The following is a 19,183-nucleotide window of genomic DNA, read 5'->3' as shown; positions in this document are numbered from 1 at the left end:
AAAAACTAACCTGTCTTACACTAACACCTAACATTACACTACAATTAAATCAATTACATTTATTAAATGCAATTACCTAAATTACAAAACGAAAAACACTAAAATTACCCAAAATAAAAAAAGAAATGATTTGATATTTAAACTAATTACACCTAATCTAATAGCCCTATCAAAGGGGCATTTAGCTCTTTTTCAGCCCAAAAGCCCGAATCTAAAAATAAAACCCATCCAAAAAAAACTTCTAAAAGCCTAACACGAACCCCCAAAGATCCACTTACAGTTTTGAAGACCGGACATCTATCCTTAACGAAGCCGGGAGAAGTCTTCATCCAAGTGGCAAGAAGTCCTCAACGAAGCCAGGAGAAGGCTTCATACAAGCCGGCAGAAGTGGTCCTCTAGACGGGCAGAAGTCTTCATCCAGATGGTGTCTGTTACGGTACCAACAGTGTACCAAGGTTAATATCAGATGAACAATGTCCTGCATAGGGAATCAGCAATTCACAACCCAGCCAGTTTTCAGGTTTAAAACATAATGACATTTATTAAAAGGCTATGCCTAGTATTTATGCAGGTCTGACCCCCCCCCCCCCCCCCCCCCAGATGGGGGTTGAAAGGCTGTTGTACATTACATGGAGGGAACAAGCCCTTTGACATGATACAATAGAATTATATTACTTAAACACTTCAACCACAAGACACTCTTGGCCCTTCTTATCACTTAGGCGTTTTCTCTCTGGAGGTGATCAAACAATAGAATGCTTAGCACTAATTAGATTATAGCTGGAGCCAGCAACTCTGTCTTTAGAAATTAGTTTCTTAGCTAAACACAATTAACTCCTTCAGTCCTGACAGAAGGGTCTGTCACATATCTCCCCCCTTGTGGAACACTCCGGCAGACCCGGCTTGACCCTTTGGCGGGTCAACCTGGGGATGACCGGACTCGGAGGTGGTAGGCATGTCAGTTTGCCCGGACAATCCATCTGTATTCCCGTTATGAGAGAGAATTCCTGTCCATACAAAGAAGGGTTCAACTTCCTCAGTGCCCAGACTAGGGCTAAACAGTCCTTCAAAATCCCATCAGCTTCTTTACGAGTTTTCTGTACCTGCTCTTTATAGGTATCCACAATCCCTTCATACTGACATAGGGTGCCCTTGAGTTGCTGCACCTCACTATGAGCCAGCGTCAGCTTCTCCTCAAGTGTCGCTAAGTTTGTCTTTAATGTTTCATGTCCCACTCTCAAGCTGGTGTTTTCTGCAGTCTGTCGGTGCAGCTTGTCTAGCAGAGATTCACGTTCTAAACATGCTTTTTCCTCTGCGCTCCTCTTCTCCTTCATCAGCGCATTGTAACGGGACTTCCACATATCAATAGCGGATAGAGATTTACTGAGCTCAGCGTCCTGGGGCTTAGCAGCTGGGGGGTCAGTCTCTGCTGCACGGATCTGAGCATGGGTAGTCACAGGGTTAACATCAGCGTGACCCATGGGAGCATAGGCAGAAACAAGGGGAGCCAAGTCATTTCCAAGAAGAACATCAGCAGGTAAGTCCTTCTTGACCCCCACATTCACAGGTCTAGCGCCCACTCCCCAATCCAAATGTACCCTGGCAACAGGTAGGCTGAACACATCGCCCCCTGCTACCCTCACAGCCACAGTGTCTCCAGTGTACTGTTTCTCAGACACCAAGTTCTTTTGAAGCAAGGTCATGGTAGCACCAGTATCCCGTAGACCACTGACCTTCTTCCCATTCACTTTAACCAGTTGCCGGTTATTCCGGTGGGCAGCTTGCGCAAGGTCTGTCTCATGTAGGATGCTCCAGCATTCTTGCGCCTCTACGTAGCGGGCCGCAGGCTGAGAGTTACGTGGGATTCCGCCGGCGGGTCTTCTCCAGGACTGTGCTTGGTTCGCTGCATTTAGGGGACACTCTGGTCTTTTGTGCCCTAGTTGCTTACATCCAAAGCACCAAATAGGCTTTGAGTATCCCCGTGAATTGAACCGGGCTCTCTGAGGGTAGTTCGTGGCCGGAGGCCGTGTGGTATAGCGGTGCGCCGGGGGTTGGTAACTGGCAGCTGCTGGGGTGACTGGGGGTCTGTACTCCACTCTAGCAGGGGGCTTAGTGGTAGCAGTGTGCAGTTTGCGGGCATCCATATACTCATCTGCCAGGCGAGCAGCTTCATGCAGGGTGGAGGGTTTACGGTCCCGAACCCACTCTCTAACTCCTGCTGATAACTTGTCAAAGCAATGTTCCAACAGGAATAGCTGCAGCACCTCTTCCCCAGATACGGCTTGGCACCCCGCTATCCAGTGAGCTGCTGTGCGGTGCACCTTACATGCCCACTCAACGTAGGAATCACCAGCTAATTTAACAGTGTCTCTGAACCGCCTCCGGTATGCCTCCGGTGTAACCGCATACCTGGAGAGCAGAGCCTCTTTCACAGTATTATAATCCCCAACCTCCTCATCTGGAATGGCCCGAAAAGCCTCACTGGCCCGGCCGGATAATTTTCCGGATAATATCGTGACCCAGTCCTCTGCGGGTACCTTGTGTAGTGCACATTGCCTCTCAAAATCCGCAAGGAACCCATCAATCTCTCCTTCTGTTTCCAGGAAGTTTTTAAAAGCTTCAAAATTTACTTTTCTCTTTTCCACTTGGGCTGCTGCAGCGCTGCTTTGGCGAAGTAGGTTGGCCTCCACATCTGCTATGACCCGGTCGATAATTTCCGCAGATGGGTTGGGGCCATAATATGCCAGTCTTATTTTAACCGCCCGATCAAAGCTTGCTTCTTCAGGGGTTCTGTCTGATATGCTGGGCCCATTGGTTCCTTCTGTCCCTGGTACTCTTTCCATCTTAGTCAGTATTGTAATAATCCCCCTCTTCCTGAGGTTACTGGCTTGTGTAGTTGCTCTTCTGGGCGATAAGGTTCATTCCGTCGCTTGCCACCAATTGTTACGGTACCAACAGTGTACCAAGGTTAATATCAGATGAACAATGTCCTGCATAGGGAATCAGCAATTCACAACCCAGCCAGTTTTCAGGTTTAAAACATAATGACATTTATTAAAAGGCTATGCCTAGTATTTATGCAGGTCTGACCCCCCCCCCCCCCCCCAGATGGGGGTTGAAAGGCTGTTGTACATTACATGGAGGGAACAAGCCCTTTGACATGATACAATAGAATTATATTACTTAAACACTTCAACCACAAGACACTCTTGGCCCTTCTTATCACTTAGGCGTTTTCTCTCTGGAGGTGATCAAACAATAGAATGCTTAGCACTAATTAGATTATAGCTGGAGCCAGCAACTCTGTCTTTAGAAATTAGTTTCTTAGCTAAACACAATTAACTCCTTCAGTCCTGACAGAAGGGTCTGTCACAGTGTCTTCTATCTTCATCCGGCGCGGAGCGGCTCCATCTTCAAGACATCAGGCACGGAGCATCCTCTTCTTCCGACGACTAACGACGAATGAAGGTTCCTTTAAATGGCATCCCTTTAATTCCGATTGGCTGATAGAATTATATCAGCCAATCAGAATTAAATGTGAAAAAATCCTATTGGCTGATGCAATCAGCCAATAGGATTGAGCTTCAATCCAATATCCTATTGGCTGATCCAATCAGCCAATAGGATTGAGCTCACATTCTATTGGTTGTTCCAATCATAGGATTTTTTCAGCCGATTGTCCGCAAATCTGCAGGGGGCGGTATTGCACTAGCAGTTCACAAGAACTGCTGGTGCAATGATAAATGCCGACAGCAAATGCTGTCTGCATTTATCGATGTGCGGCGGACATAATACGCTACATCGTATCATGTCCGCTTGCACATTAATAAATATATCCCCTAGTGTAAAGAGTAAGAGTTAAAAAAATCCTGTATATAGAATACAGAAAATGCGGTTAGCAGCTATTCGCTTTATACCTAAACCAATAGGATCTTGCGTTGTCAATGTGGGTGTGGCTAACTTGCAGCCATTACATCGGGACTAAAAAATAATTAAAAGTATTCAATACACAAAGCATATCTTTTTTTCACTGACAATTTATAATTGTAATATATTTAAACAAGTGCACTCAGGATATTAGTAGACTAGTGTTTGTTCATGTGAAAACATTTCATTCTTTATATGTTTAGCTATAGTGGGCCAGATTACAAGTGGAGCGCAAATGCTTGCACACGAGCAATAAAGATTTTTTTGCAGGCGTTTGCGGGCGTCAGGCTCACTGCTGGTATTACAACTTGGAAGTAAATGCATTCACAATTTATGCTAAAATGACTACCGCGTCCTCAGAGCTCTGGTTAACTGTTTCACAAAACAAAAAAGTGTTACAAAACACATCAAAAATACCTGTAGATGAGAGAGAGAGAGAGTGAGAGAGAGAGAGCGAGAGAGAGAGAGAGAGAGAGCACTCCAAAGGTCTTCTATCATAGAAGACCTTCAGAGTGCGCTTTTTCTTTGCCTCTGTAATTATATTTTGCAGCACCCAAGGCCGCTGGATTGTTATTCTGGAGTGCACATTGTCTGGCATTGAGATATATATATATATATATATATATATATATATATATATATATATATATATACGCACACAGTATATATATAAGTGAATTGGAGCCCTTTGCAGTAAAGTAGATGAAAACATACATGTAAAAACATATTTATATAATATTCATATTTAATAAAGGTTTTAACAATGTATTTACTGTAAATATTTCACATTCGAATGTTCTGTACATAGCAGAATATGCTCTATGTATTTCTAAATAGATATTGCTATATGTATCTGTATATATCTATACCTTTATAAAATCATGTGTATATATATATTGGTATAGACATGCTGTATATTGTACTAAAATACCATCAGATATACGTAGAAATATTTATTTAAGAATAAATAGAACATATTCCTTTATATGAAATATTCTTATTTTCATGTCGGGTTAGCACACATGACAATATGCGATCCGGTTTGCGCTCGAGTAGGGTGTTTTTTTCTCCATTGACTTTAATTGTGGGAATATGTGAACTTGCATGTGATATATGTTTGCTTTTTTGCGCTCATTGGGTTAGAGCACAAGCAAAAACACTTATCTTTTAACTCATAATACGAACGCAACTGGACGGGCGCAAAAAGCTTATTTCTAGCTCAGTTAGCGCTTGAGCGGAAGCATTTATTAGCACTTCACTTTTAATCTAGCCCAGTAGTTTTATGTGCTTTTCAGTGCACAATAGCAAGCGTTAATACTTAATACTGGGTTTTTAGAGGCATTAAATGGGAACGCGCAATCAGAAAATGTAACCAAGCATGGTAATAATATAAGCAACTAATGATTCATATTAAAACTATAGAGAGTGCTATAAAAAAAACTATGGTTTAATATTTTTGCCAGCAATGTGTAATAACTGATCTAGCATTATTGTTTCAGTGAGATTAAGCTCAAAATAACACACCACAGTAGAAACTGCACTGACGTCACAGGGTTCGTTAGCCATACTGAACTACACCAAATGCTTATCAAGATGGAACATAGGCTCTGTTACAATGTTACTGTTGTTGGATACAATGTATTTGAGCTGGTGTTTGTATGTACATTAGGTATGTGCAAAATCCGTTATTTGCATATTTATCTTTTAAACAAATTCTGAATATTGCTATAGATAGCAGCATTCGGCTATTTTCAGCACAAGTTCTGCGCAAGTCCAGGTCTTTGTGTGTTGCAATTTAACACTAATATATCCGCTGTCGAAAGAAGCCAAATGCTGGAACCCACAGCCATATTCAGATTTCATTCGACAAACAAATATCCAAATAACAATTTTTGCAAATACCTAATGTACACACTTTGTAAATTTTAAAAGTAATGTTTTAACTGGAATAAATGTGTTTACTTAAGATCTGATGAGTGACAGGAATATGTGAGTCCATCTGGATCTTTAAGTTTTTTTATATTTTGGGCACCACACGGTATCTATTGTGCAAGACTGCCCCTATGATTTGTGGGACATTTAAAGCTAAGTACTGTATTTCCGTAAACAAGTTTTTTCCTGAAATATTTAAAATTAAATTATGGTAAAATATGGAAAAGTACTTGGAAAAGTTTTGTTGCATCAGGTTTAAAGATCATTTAGTTGTGGGTATCACAAATTGTTTACATTGCTTGAATACCATGGCACAACTAGTAACATCAAAGCTGGCAAATCCTCTAGCAGGTCGTTGTAAATACAGGAATCCCAGCTGCAACATTTCACACTTGATGCGGATATACAGATGAAAATGATTGCAAAGAAATTTAAAAAATATGTTTTTTCTTACTTTTTTTTATAAAAGAAAAATAAACATTTTAAATATATACTTTTTAATATACTGTAGTTGTTATTGTGCCAGCAGATTCCACAGAGCTATATCGAGGGGTTTTTGAGGCAGAACAAATCCTAGTTCAACTGAAAACAATGCTCAAAATAACAGGACTCAACACCATTGTTTTTTTCACACAGTTACAATGTTGCACTGTTGTTTTACTGATGGGAAAGTTGAGAAAAAGGAGGAGGTGATATCTGGTGACTAAGGGATCCAAAATTTCCTATAAGGACTGCGCAATGTGTCTCTTAAAGGGACACTAAACACAATTTGTAAACTACATGATTACAAACCTTCATATATAAGAATAATTTTGCTATGAAAATTGCAGCTTTATTTTGATATATTGTTTTATGTTTATTCACTGATTCCCCTGTCCCCCAGAATAAAAGAACCCCTGGTAACCAATCACAAACTAATATTCAGATATAACAGAAAGTGTGCTTGCACATGTGCATACTGGGATAGCCTGCCCTCTTGTAGGTTTATCACTAATTCAACTTAGTTACTATTGCAAAGAATGATTTGCCTATCATGATTGTTGATGCAAAATGCATAATCCACCTTTTAAAAGCATGTGACACCATAGAAGCTTAGGGAGAGAGGGAAAAGTAAACAAAACCTTGCATTAATTGACTTAAAGTATTAACTCAAGCCTCCTTGGGACAAAGTGAAACTGTTTTAGATGTATTTTACAACAAAAGGCTGCAAAATAAATAATGAATGTATATTGCAATCATGTTTCACTTGCAAGAATGAAACATTTATTGTGTTGTTGAAGTGTCACATTTAATGGTCCTTAAAGGTTTTTTAGTGTGGATTTAAAATTCAAGACCTTTCTAATACATTACAGAATCCAATGAATTTCCATTTACACCAGGGTTTACCACCAGTGGACAGTTTGAAAGCTGTATTCCAGTTCATCAGAAATCTGTGATTTTGTAAACATATTCCATTAGGGCATCTTATGGTTTTTTTAGTGGTAAAATAGCTAATAATAAACATTGCTGCTAAATATTACACCAAAAAAAGGACATTAAAACACCATTTTACTGTCCATTCATTTAAATAAATGAGACTATAATCTCATGCTATGATGATGCAGAACATAACATTTGACTTGGTTTTGGGTCGTATTCTACTCTACTGCCTGTCAGACAGTATGGCAGCGAACCTAGTGTTGTCTTCCACTACCCTGAACTGAAATGCAGTGCTTTAGAGGCAGCACATGGTATGCAGAAGACACTGAAGCAGTAGAAACATCCTGACTGGCTGCTAAGGAAAGGGATAGGAAGATTGGTCTATTGTGGGTAAGGGGCTTACATAGTGGCCACAGGGCTTGGTACCTAGAACTTGTGGTCTGATGTAACTATGTGACTGGTGTGATCTGATGTAGGTAAGAACTATTGCATTGTATTTTCATAATGCACTTGTTGATTATGTAATTCTACTGTATTTAATAGTCCTTTAAGTGGGTATATTGATAATAGAGGGGTGGCAGGGCCAGTGGTCTGATCTGATGTGGGTGTGGGGCTCAGGGAGGGGCTGCAGGGGCAAGGGTCTGGTAAGATGTGGGATTTTTTGCAAAGAGAGGGACTGTAAAGTCAAGGGTCTGATATTCATTTGTTGTGAGACCAAAGAATACTTACTTGAGACCTGTGTATACTCACCTTTCTCTTAAAACCAAGGCATACTTACCTGGTACCTGCATATGTACACCTTGCTCCTGAGACAAAGCATACTTGCTGATACCTGTGTATGCTCACCTTGCTCCTGAGACCAAAGCACACTTACCTGATACCTGTGTATGCTCACCTTGCTCCTGAGACCCAAGCATACTTACCTGAGACCTGTGTATGCTCACCTTGCTCCTGAGACCAAAGCATACTTACCTGAGACCTGTGTATGCTCACCTTGCTCCTGAGACCAAAGCATACATACCTGAGACCTGTGTATTCTCACCTTGCTCCTGAGACCTGTGTATGCTCACTTTGCTCATGAGACCTGTGTATGCTCACCTTGCTCCTGAGACCAAAGCATACTTACCTGATACCTGTGTATACTCACCTTGCTCCTGAGACCAAAGCATACTTACCAGAGACCTGTGTATGCTCACCTTGCTCCTGAGAAAAAGAATACTTACCTGAGACCTATGTATGCTTACCTTGCTCCTGAGACAAAAGCATACTTACCTGAGACCTGTGTATGCTCACCTTGCTCCTGAAACCAAAACATACTTACCTGATACCTGAGTATGCTCACCTTGCTTCTGAAACCAAAGCATACTTACCTGAGACATGTGTATGCTCACCTTGCTCCTGAGACCAAAGCATACTTATTTGAGACCTGTGTATGCTCACCTTGCTCCTGAGACCAAAGCATACTTACCTGAGACCTGGGTATGTTCACCTTGCTCCTGAGACCAACGCATACTTACCTGAGAATTGTGTATGCTCACCTTCTTCCTGAGACCAAAGCATACTTACCTGAGACCTGTGTATGCTCACCTTGCTCCTGAGACCAAACCATACTAACCTGATACTTGTGTATGCTCACCTTGCTCCTGAGACCAACGTATACTTACCTGAGACTTGTGTATGCTCACCTTGCTCCTGAGACCAAAGCATACTTACCTGAGACATGTGTATGCTCACCTTGCTCCTGAGACCAAAGCATACTTACCTGATACTTGTGTATGCTTTCCTTGCTCCTGAGAAAAAAGAATACTTACCTGAGACCTGTGTATGCTCACCTTGCTCCTGAAACCAAAGCATACTTACCTGAGACCAGTGTATATTCACTTAGCCCCTGAGACCAAAGCTTACTTACCTGAGACCTGTGTATGCTCACCTTGCTCTTGAGACCAAAGCATACTTACTTGAGACCTGTGTATGCCCACCTTGCTCCTGAAACCAAAGCATACTTACCTGAGATCTGTGTATATTCAATTAGCCCCTGAGACCAAAGCATACTTACCTGATACTTGTGTATGCTCACCTTGCTCCTGAGACCCAAGCATACTTACCTGAGACCTGTGTATGCTCACCTTGCTCCTGAGACCAAAGCATACTTACCTGAGACCTGTGTATGCTCACCTTGCTCCTGAGACCAAAGCATACATACCTGAGACCTGTGTATTCTCACCTTGCTCCTGAGACCTGTGTATGCTCACTTTGCTCCTGAGACCTGTGTATGCTCACCTTGCTCCTGAGACCAAAGTATACTTACCTGATACCTGTGTATACTCACCTTGCTCCTGAGACCAAAGCATACTTACCTGAGACCTGTGTATGCTCACCTTGCTCCTGAGAAAAAGAATACTTACCTGAGACCTATGTATGCTTACCTTGCTCCTGAGACAAAATCATACTTACCTGAGACCTGTGTATGCTCACCTTGCTCCTGAAACCAAAACATACTTACCTGATACCTGAGTATGCTCACCTTGCTCCTGAAACCAAAGCATACTTACCTGACATCTGAGTATGCTCACCTTGCTTCTGAAACCAAAGCATACTTACCTGAGACATGTGTATGCTCACCTTGCTCCTGAGACCAAAACATACTTATTTGAGACCTGTGTATGCTCACCTTGCTCCTGAGACCAAAGCATACTTACCTGAGACCTGGGTATGTTCACCTTGCTCCTGAGACCAACGCATACTTACCTGAGACTTGTGTATGCTCACCTTCTTCCTGAGACCAAAGCATACTTACCTGAGACCTGTGTATGCTCACCTTGCTCCTGAGACCAAACCATACTAACCTGATACTTGTGTATGCTCACCTTGCTCCTGAGATCAACGTATACTTACCTGAGACTTGTGTATGCTCACCTTGCTCCTGAGACCAAAGCATACTTACCTGAGACATGTGTATGCTCACCTTGCTCCTGAGACCAAAGCATACTTACCTGATACTTGTGTATGCTTTCCTTGCTCCTGAGAAAAAAGAATACTTACCTGAGACCTGTGTATGCTGACCTTGCTCCTGAAACCAAAGCATACTTACCTGAGACCAGTGTATATTCACTTAGCCCCTGAGACCAAAGCTTACTTACCTGAGACCTGTGTATGCTCACCATGCTCTTGAGACCAAAGCATACTTACTTGAGACCTGTGTATGCCCACCTTGCTCCTGAAACCAAAGCATACTTACCTGAGATCTGTGTATATTCAATTAGCCCCTGAGACCAAAGCATACTTACCTGATACTTGTGTATGCTCACCTTGCTCCTGAGACCAAGGCATACTTACCTGATACTTGTGTATGCTCACCTTGCTCCTGAGACCCAAGCATACTTACCTGAGACCTGTGTATGCTCACCTTGCTCCTGAGACCAAAGCATACTTACCTGAGACCTGTGTATGCTCACCTTGCTCCTGAGACCAAAGCATACATACCTGAGACCTGTGTATTCTCACCTTGCTCCTGAGACCTGTGTATGCTCACTTTGCTCCTGAGACCTGTGTATGCTCACCTTGCTCCTGAGACCAAAGCATACTTACCTGATACCTGTGTATACTCACCTTGCTCCTGAGACCAAAGCATACTTACCTGAGACCTGTGTATGCTCACCTTGCTCCTGAGAAAAAGAATACTTACCTGAGACCTATGTATGCTTACCTTGCTCCTGAGACAAAATCATACTTACCTGAGACCTGTGTATGCTCACCTTGCTCCTGAAACCAAAACATACTTACCTGATACCTGAGTATGCTCACCTTGCTCCTGAAACCAAAGCATACTTACCTGACATCTGAGTATGCTCACCTTGCTTCTGAAACCAAAGCATACTTACCTGAGACATGTGTATGCTCACCTTGCTCCTGAGACCAAAACATACTTATTTGAGACCTGTGTATGCTCACCTTGCTCCTGAGACCAAAGCATACTTACCTGAGACCTGGGTATGTTCACCTTGCTCCTGAGACCAACGCATACTTACCTGAGACTTGTGTATGCTCACCTTCTTCCTGAGACCAAAGCATACTTACCTGAGACCTGTGTATGCTCACCTTGCTCCTGAGACCAAACCATACTAACCTGATACTTGTGTATGCTCACCTTGCTCCTGAGATCAACGTATACTTACCTGAGACTTGTGTATGCTCACCTTGCTCCTGAGACCAAAGCATACTTACCTGAGACATGTGTATGCTCACCTTGCTCCTGAGACCAAAGCATACTTACCTGATACTTGTGTATGCTTTCCTTGCTCCTGAGAAAAAAGAATACTTACCTGAGACCTGTGTATGCTGACCTTGCTCCTGAAACCAAAGCATACTTACCTGAGACCAGTGTATATTCACTTAGCCCCTGAGACCAAAGCTTACTTACCTGAGACCTGTGTATGCTCACCATGCTCTTGAGACCAAAGCATACTTACTTGAGACCTGTGTATGCCCACCTTGCTCCTGAAACCAAAGCATACTTACCTGAGATCTGTGTATATTCAATTAGCCCCTGAGACCAAAGCATACTTACCTGATACTTGTGTATGCTCACCTTGCTCCTGAGACCAAGGCATACTTACCTGAGACCTGTGTATGCTCACCTTTCTCCTGAGACCAAAGCATACTTACCTGAGACCTGTGTATGCTCACCTTGCTCCTGAGACCAAAGCATACTTACCTGATACCTGTGTATGCTCATCTTTCTCCTGAGACCAAATAATACTTATCTGATACCTGTGTATGCTCACCTTGCTCCTGAGATCAAAGCATACTTGCCTGAGACGTGTGTATGTTCACCTTGCTCCTCAGAGCAAAGCATACTTACCTGACACTTGTATATGCTCACCTTGCTCCTCAGACCAAAGCATACTTACCTGATCCCTGTGTACACTCACCTTGCTCCTGAGACCAAAGCATACTTACCTGAAACCTGTGTATGCTCACCTTGCTCCAGAGACCAAAGCATACTTACCTGAGACCTGTGTAGGCTCACCTTGCTCCTGAGACCAAAGCATACTTACCTGAGACCTGTGTATGCTCACCTTGCTCCTGAGACCAAAGCATACTTACCTGAGACCTGTGTAGGCTCACCTTGCTCCTGAGAAGAAAGCATACTTACCTGACACCTGTGTATGCTCACCTTGCTCCTGAAACCAAAACATACTTGCCTGATACTTGTGTATGCTCAGCTTGCTCCTGAGACCAAAGCATACTCACCTGATACCTGAGTATGCTCATCTTGCTACTGAGACCAAAGCATACTTACCTGATACCTGTGTATGCTCACCTTGCTCCTGAGACCAAAGCATACTTACCTGAGACCTGTGTATGCTCACCTTGCTCCTGAAACCAAAGCATACTTACCTGAGACCTGTGTTTGCTCACCTTGCTTCTGAGACCAAAGAATACTTACCTGAGACCTGTGCATGCTCACCTTGCTCCTGAGACCAAAGCATACTTACCTGAGACCTGTGTATGCTCACCGTGCTCCTGAAACCAAGCATACTTACCTGATACTTGTGTATGTTCTCCTTGCTCCTGAGACCAAAACAAACTTACCTGATACATGAGTATGCTCATCTTGCTACTGAGACCAAAGCATACTTACCTGATACCTGTGTATGCTCACCTTGCTCCTGAGACCAAAGCATACTTATCTGAGACCTGTGTATGCTCACCTTGCTCCTGAAACCAAAGCATACTTACCTGAGACCTGTGTTTGCTCACCTTGCTCCTGAGACCAAAAAATACTTACCTTAGACCTGTGCATGCTCACCTTGCTCCTGAGACCAAAGCATACTTACCTGAGACCTGTGTATGCTCACCTTGCTCCTGAAACCAAGCATACTTACCTGATACTTGTGTATGTTCTCCTTGCTCCTGAGACCAAAGCATACTTACCTGATACTTGTGTATTCTCACCTTGCTCCTGAAACCAAGCATACTTACATGATACTTGTGTATGCTCTCCTTGCTCCAGAGACCAAGCATACTTACTTGATACTTGTGAATGCTCTCCTTGCTCCTGAGACCAAAGCATACTTACCTGACACCTGTGTATGCTCACCTTGCTCCTGAGACCAAAGCATACTTACCTGACACCTGAGTATGCTCACCTTGCTCCTGAAACCAAAGCATACTTACCTGAGAGCTGTGTATGCTCACCTTGCTCCTGAGAAAAATGAATACTTACCTGAGACCTGTGTATGCTCACCTTGCTCCTGAGACCAAAGCATACTTACCTGAGACCTGTGTATGCTCACCTTGCTCCTGAGACCAAAGCATACTTACCTGACACCTGTGTATGCTCACCTTGCTCCTGAGACCAAAGCATACTTACCTGACACCTGAGTATGCTCACCTTGCTCCTGAAACCAACGCATACTTACCTAAGACGTGTGTATGCTCACCTTGCTCCTGAGACCAAAGCATACTTACCTGAGACCTGAGTATGCTCACCTTGCTCCTGAGACCAACGCATACTTACCTGAGACTTGTGTATGCTCACCTTGCTCCTGAGACCAACACATACTTACCTGAGACTTGTGTATGCTCACCTTGCTCCTGAGACCAAAGCATACTTACCTGAGACCTGTGTATGCACACCTTGCTCCTGAGACCAAAGCATACTTACCTGAGACCTGTGTATGCTCACCTTGCTCCTGAGACCAAAGCATACTTACCTGATACTTGTGTATGCTCTCCTTGCTCCTGAGAAAAAAGAATACTTACCTGAGACCTGTGTATGCTCACCTTGCTCCTGAAACCAAAGAATACTTACCTGAGACCTGTGTATGTTCACTTAGCCCCTGAGACCAAAGCTTACTTACCTGAGACCTGTGTATTTTCACCTTACTCCTGAGACCAAAGCATACTTACCTGACACCTGAGTATGCTCACCTTGCTCCTGAGACCAAAGCATACTTACCTGAGACCTGTGTATGCTCACCTTGCTCCTGAGAAAAAAGAATACTTACCTGAGGCCTGTGTATTCTAACCTTGCTCCTGAGACAAAAGCATACTTACCTGAGACTTGTGTATGCTCACCTTGCTCCTGAAACCAAAACATACTTACCTGATACCTGAGTATGCTCACCTTGCTCCTGAAACCAAAGCATACTTACCTGACGCCTGAGTATGCTCACCTTGCTCCTGAAACCAAAGCATACTTACCTGAGACTTGTGTATGCTCACCTTGCTCCTGAGACCAACACATACTTACCTGAGACTTGTGTATGCTCACCTTGCTCCTGAGACCAAAGCATACTTACCTGAGACCTGTGTATGCACACCTTGCTCCTGAGACCAAAGCATACTTACCTGAGACCTGTGTATGCTCACCTTGCTCCTGAGACCAAAGCATACTTACCTGATACTTGTGTATGCTCTCCTTGCTCCTGAGAAAAAAGAATACTTACCTGAGACCTGTGTATGCTCACCTTGCTCCTGAAACCAAAGCATACTTACCTGACACCTGAGTATGCTCACCTTGCTCCTGAAACCAAAGCATACTTACCTGAGACATGTGTATGCTCACCTTGCTCCTGAGACCAAAGCATACTTACTTGAGACCTGTGTATGCTCACCTTGCTCCTGAGACCAAATCATACTTACCTGAGACCTGGGTATGCTCAACTTGCTCCTGAGACCAACGCATACTTACCTGAGACTTGTGTATGCTCACCTTGTTCCTGAGACCAAAGCATACTTACCTGAGACATGTGTATGCTCACCTTGCTCCTGAGACCAAAGCATACTTACCTGAGACCTGTGTATGCTCACCTTGCTCCTGAGACCAAAGCATACTTACCTGAGACCTGTGTAGGCTCACCTTGCTCCTGAGAAGAAAGCATACTTACCTGAGACCTGTGTATGCTCACCTTGCTCCTGAAACCAAAACATACTTGCCTGATACTTGTGTATGCTCACCTTGCTCCTGAGACCAAAGCATACTCACCTGATACCTGAGTATGCTCATCTTGCTACTGAGACCAAAGCATACTTACCTGATACCTGGGTATGCTCACCTTGCTCCTGAGACCAACGCATACTTACCTGAGACTTGTGTATGCTCACCTTGTTCCTGAGACCAAAGCATACTTACCTGAGACATGTGTATGCTCACCTTGCTCCTGAGACCAAAGCATACTTACCTGAGACCTGTGTATGCTCACCTTGCTCCTGAGACCAAAGCATACTTACCTGAGACCTGTGTAGGCTCACCTTGCTCCTGAGAAGAAAGCATACTTACCTGAGACCTGTGTATGCTCACCTTGCTCCTGAAACCAAAACATACTTGCCTGATACTTGTGTATGCTCACCTTGCTCCTGAGACCAAAGCATACTCACCTGATACCTGAGTATGCTCATCTTGCTACTGAGACCAAAGCATACTTACCTGATACCTGTGTATGCTCACCTTGCTCCTGAGACCAAAGCATACTTACCTGAGACCTGTGTATGCTCACCTTGCTCCTGAAACCAAAGCATACTTACCTGAGACCTGTGTTTGCTCACCTTGCTCCTGAGACCAAAGAATACTTACCTGAGACCTGTGCATGCTCACCTTGCTCCTGAGACCAAAGCATACTTACCTGAGACCTGTGTATGCTCACCGTGCTCCTGAAACCAAGCATACTTACCTGATACTTGTGTATGTTCTCCTTGCTCCTGAGACCAAAGCAAACTTACCTGATACATGAGTATGCTCATCTTGCTACTGAGACCAAAGCATACTTACCTGATACCTGTGTATGCTCACCTTGCTCCTGAGACCAAAGCATACTTATCTGAGACCTGTGTATGCTCACCTTGCTCCTGAAACCAAAGCATACTTACCTGAGACCTGTGTTTGCTCACCTTGCTCCTGAGACCAAAAAATACTTACCTGAGACCTGTGCATGCTCACCTTGCTCCTGAGACCAAAGCATACTTACCTGAGACCTGTGTATGCTCACCTTGCTCCTGAAACCAAGCATACTTACCTGATACTTGTGTATGTTCTCCTTGCTCCTGAGACCAAAGCATACTTACCTGATACTTGTGTATTCTCACCTTGCTCCTGAAACCAAGCATACTTACCTGATACTTGTGTATGCTCTCCTTGCTCCAGAGACCAAGCATACTTACCTGATACTTGTGAATGCTCTCCTTGCTCCTGAGACCAAAGCATACTTACCTGACACCTGTGTATGCTCACCTTGCTCCTGAGACCAAAGCATACTTACCTGACACCTGAGTATGCTCACCTTGCTCCTGAAACCAAAGCATACTTACCTGAGAGCTGTGTATGCTCACCTTGCTCCTGAGAAAAATGAATACTTACCTGAGACCTGTGTATGCTCACCTTGCTCCTGAGACCAAAGCATACTTACCTGAGACCTGTGTATGCTCACCTTGCTCCTGAAACCAAAGCATACTTACCTGACACCTGTGTATGCTCACCTTGCTCCTGAGACCAAAGCATACTTACCTGACACCTGAGTATGCTCACCTTGCTCCTGAAACCAACGCATACTTACCTAAGACGTGTGTATGCTCACCTTGCTCCTGAGACCAAAGCATACTTACCTGAGACCTGAGTATGCTCACCTTGCTCCTGAGACCAACGCATACTTACCTGAGACTTGTGTATGCTCACCTTGCTCCTGAGACCAACACATACTTACCTGAGACTTGTGTATGCTCACCTTGCTCCTGAGACCAAAGCATACTTACCTGAGACCTGTGTATGCACACCTTGCTCCTGAGACCAAAGCATACTTACCTGATACTTGTTTATGCTCTCCTTGCTCCTGAGAAAAAAGAATACTTACCTGAGACCTGTGTATGCTCACCTTGCTCCTGAAACCAAAGCATACTTACCTGACACCTGAGTATGCTCACCTTGCTCCTGAAACCAAAGCATACTTACCTGAGACATGTGTATGCTCACCTTGCTCCTGAGACCAAAGCATACTTACTTGAGACCTGTGTATGCTCACCTTGCTCCTGAGACCAAATCATACTTACCTGAGACCTGGGTATGCTCACCTTGCTCCTGAGACCAACGCATACTTACCTGAGACTTGTGTATGCTCACCTTGTTCCTGAGACCAAAGCATACTTACCTGAGACATGTGTATGCTCACCTTGCTCCTGAGACCAAAGCATACATACCTGAGACCTGTGTATGCTCACCTTGCTCCTGAGACCAAAGCATACTTACCTGAGACCTGTGTAGGCTCACCTTGCTCCTGAGAAGAAAGCATACTTACCTGAGACCTGTGTATGCTCACCTTGCTCCTGAAACCAAAACATACTTGCCTGATACTTGTGTATGCTCACCTTGCTCCTGAGACCAAAGCATACTCACCTGATACCTGAGTATGCTCATCTTGCTACTGAGACCAAAGCATACTTACCTGATACCTGTGTATGCTCACCTTGCTCCTGAGACCAAAGCATACTTACCTGAGACCTGTGTATGCTCACCTTGCTCCTGAAACCAAAGCATACTTACCTGAGACCTGTGTTTGCTCACCTTGCTCCTGAGACCAAAGAATACTTACCTGAGACCTGTGCATGCTCACCTTGCTCCTCAGACCAAAGCATACTTACCTGAGACCTGTGTATGCTCACCGTGCTCCTGAAACCAAGCATACTTACCTGATACTTGTGTATGTTCTCCTTGCTCCTGAGACCAAAGCAAACTTACCTGATACATGAGTATGCTCATCTTGCTACTGAGACCAAAGCATACTTACCTGATACCTGTGTATGCTCACCTTGCTCCTGAGACCAAAGCATACTTATCTGAGACCTGTGTATGCTCACCTTGCTCCTGAAACCAAAGCATACTTACCTGAGACCTGTGTTTGCTCACCTTGCTCCTGAGACCAAAAAATACTTACCTGAGACCTGTGCATGCTCACCTTGCTCCTGAGACCAGAGCATACTTACCTGAGACCTGTGTATGCTCACCTTGCTCCTGAAACCAAGCATACTTACCTGATACTTGTGTATGTTCTCCTTGCTCCTGAGACCAAAGCATACTTACCTGATACTTGTGTATTCTCACCTTGCTCCTGAAACCAAGCATACTTACCTGATACTTGTGTATGCTCTCCTTGCTCCAGAGACCAAGCATACTTACCTGATACTGGTGAATGCTCTCCTTGCTCCTGAGACCAAAGCATACTTACCTGACACCTGTGTATGCTCACCTTGCTCCTGAGACCAAAGCATACTTACCTGACACCTGAGTATGCTCACCTTGCTCCTGAAACCAAAGCATACTTACCTGAGAGCTGTGTATGCTCACCTTGCTCCTGAGAAAAATGAATACTTACCTGAGACCTGTGTATGCTCACCTTGCTCCTGAGACCAAAGCATACTTACCTGAGACCTGTGTATGCTCACCTTGCTCCTGAAACCAAAGCATACTTACCTGACACCTGTGTATGCTCACCTTGCTCCTGAGACCAAAGCATACTTACCTGACACCTGAGTATGCTCACCTTGCTCCTGAAACCAACGCATACTTACCTAAGACGTGTGTATGCTCACCTTGCTCCTGAGACCAAAGCATACTTACCTGAGACCTGAGTATGCTCACCTTGCTCCTGAGACCAACGCATACTTACCTGAGACTTGTGTATGCTCACCTTGCTCCTGAGACCAACACATACTTACCTGAGACTTGTGTATGCTCACCTTGCTCCTGAGACCAAAGCATACTTACCTGAGACCTGTGTATGCTCACCTTGCTCCTGAGACCAAAGCATACTTACCTGAGACCTGTGTATGCTCACCTTGCTCCTGAGACCAAAGCATACTTACCTGATACTTGTGTATGCTCTCCTTGCTCCTGAGAAAAAAGAATACTTAC

This window comes from Bombina bombina, chromosome 6 (genome assembly GCF_027579735.1).
Source record: "Bombina bombina isolate aBomBom1 chromosome 6, aBomBom1.pri, whole genome shotgun sequence".
NCBI lineage: Eukaryota > Metazoa > Chordata > Amphibia > Anura > Bombinatoridae > Bombina > Bombina bombina.
This window is presented reverse-complemented; position numbering follows the sequence as displayed.